At 43.0% G+C, this 2500-nt stretch overlaps 1 protein-coding gene across 1 annotated transcript in view; it reads left to right on the forward strand.

Annotated features, from left to right (window-relative positions):
* LOC104959419 (zinc finger, B-box domain containing) overlaps positions 1-2500 on the forward strand; it is a 30398-nt gene that overhangs the window by 1490 nt on the left and 26408 nt on the right. The gene's annotated exons all lie outside the window — the stretch shown is intronic.

Consider the following 2500-nt stretch of genomic DNA (forward strand, 5'->3'; position numbering starts at 1 on the left):
ACTACCCTCCTCTAGGGGGGTCCGGGGGCATGTTCCCCCGGGAAGATTTTTTTTAAAATGTTGAAGTTAAAAGCATCAATCTGGTGCACTTTGAGAGCAACATTAGGAGCTCTATGGATAAATCTCTCAACATCCATATGAAACAGAACTGGAAGCAGATTTTTCTTTTTCTTTATGGATATTCTACAAATCACTCCCCTTGCAAACTGTATTTTTTTTACTGTCATATAGTATTTTATACCGGTTTACTTCATTCTCTTATTTTTTTATAACTATAATGATCATAAAAATATGTGCCTTTACCTCACTGGTTGGAAAAAACCGCGGCATGTGTACGGCTCCTTATGGGTACTGCAATTTTTGAATTGCCGGAGTGGCGTTCTGGTGCTCTCCGTCAGAACTACACCCCTGTCAGACGAGACATATACCACGTGATGACACGTTAGGCTCGTGTTGTGTTCAAGGACCCTGACCTTGGCCAGGAAAAACAGGCACTCGCTTGTTTAATTATTTTACGGTCTAGATTTCTAATATTTTTTTGTTTTTTGCGTGTGTTCATAAATTACCTTGAGGGCCGTACCAAATGGTCTCGCGGTCCGTATACTGCCCGGAGGCCGGAGGTTCCCCACCCCTGCTTTACTGTGACATGTCTCCATGCTTTAATGTTCAAAAAGCTCTTTATTTTTCTCATACTGCCTGTGCTGCAGCACCTCTTTTCACCCTCTGTCTGAAACCAGAGTCCAGCCTGCTCTGGCCGACTCTGTTGTGATTGGTCAACCGCTTAGAGATGTCTCACCCCTTAGCCTATAACGTGCAATGTGTTGGAGTGCTAGCCAATAGAAGCGCGAGAGTTATAATCACTATGTTTCGGTAGTAAACAAAAAAAAACCTACATAAAAAACCTATAAACACACTAAAGGAAATGGAAAACCAGCATATAAAGCATAATAGGGCCCCTTTAACATGAATAAAACTGCTTTTTATACCTGCATAAAATAGCATATATTCATACTAGTGAGTACACAAAGTTTTGGTTGTGATTCTCCACAGCATCTGGCCCCAGGAGTCAGACATAGCTACAATTCTGGTTTCTCTTTTTATCCACCTGTCCATCATGCCCCATCTTTCTATCTGTTAATTTGTTTCTGGTGTACTGTACCCTCTGCCCTCCTTCTATATTTCTACCACTCTCTCTTTACGCCTGCCATTGTGTTTATCCATCTAATATTTTCCTCTCTCGCCGTGCTTCTGCTGTCCTATCTGTTGGTCTATCTGTGTGTTTGTGTTTGCACTGATAACAGTTTAGCCGGATCCATCGATACCCGACACCTCTGAGGGCACCATTGTTTATTCTTTCTCGCTCTTCATCCACTGTTGCTCGGGAGGAGGGGCCGTGGCCTGCAACTATGAGAAGAGATACAGAGAAATAAAACTGTGTATATGTGTGTTTATGTGTGTGTATAATGGACTGTGGCAGACTGAGAGGTGCATGAATGAGTTCTAAAACCCGTAAATGAGTTAGCATGTTACCCCTTCCTGTTCCCTCGTCAGTGTTTTTTTGAACGTGTGGTTAGAAGCCTGAAATAAGGTCTGTGGTTTAAACAAGCTGAAGAGATTTTCACGTTTTGTTCTCTGGTGAATTTGCGTCATTCTTTGTGCAACAAAAACGTTGGTTGCTAACAAGTGACTAAATAAACTACTAAACACCATCATGCCGAACATTAGGTGCCTTTAGCTTAGCGGTGGTGATGCGTAGCCATGTGACTGTGATGAAGTTTGTTTATAGCCTAGCGTTAGCTTTTTACTTCAAAAATCCTAAAGTGGCGTTAATATGTGGAGATTAAGAGTTTAGGATTGAGTAGCTGATGCCTCTGAAAGGCTAAACGAGAGCGACAAGGGAGAGGAAGAGAGATTCATGAAGGGAATGAAGGAGAGGGAGGGGATGAACTGATTGAGCTGACAGCCACCATTTTTCTACCCCTTTTGTCGTGGAATAACTTATTTTAAATGCACACCGCACACATTGCGTTATAATGTAATGTGGTCATTTTGCTTGATAGTGCATTTGATGATGATGGGGCTGAATTGTGAAGGGTCCCAATGCCCCCGATACCCCATAGTGACGGGCTTAATGGCAGCGCTTAAAGTAGTCTGGTGCAGGCACACACGCAAAACACACACACAAATACATAGAATCCACACACACACGGTTTGGATTGCCCTTGTGGCCTATAATGACGACAATAATGGAAAGCGTTACGACTCTGTCCCTGCCATTCTGTCTGGATCCGCACTTAACTGCACACACAAACATATACACACCTGGGCTTCTTTTTAAACCACGACTCGCACATACTGGCACAGAATCACATGTGCACACAAACACTGGACACACACTTCACAACTAGCCTTGTGCTGTATTCCAGAGTCATCCAGGCAAAAAAAAAAAAGGAGCTTATTTCCCTCCTGTGTAGCTCAGAGCGCAGAGATGTCTGATCGG

Source organism: Notothenia coriiceps, unplaced genomic scaffold, assembly GCF_000735185.1.
Source record: "Notothenia coriiceps isolate Sejong01 unplaced genomic scaffold, NC01 NC01_scaffold00030216, whole genome shotgun sequence".
Lineage (NCBI taxonomy): Eukaryota > Metazoa > Chordata > Actinopteri > Perciformes > Nototheniidae > Notothenia > Notothenia coriiceps.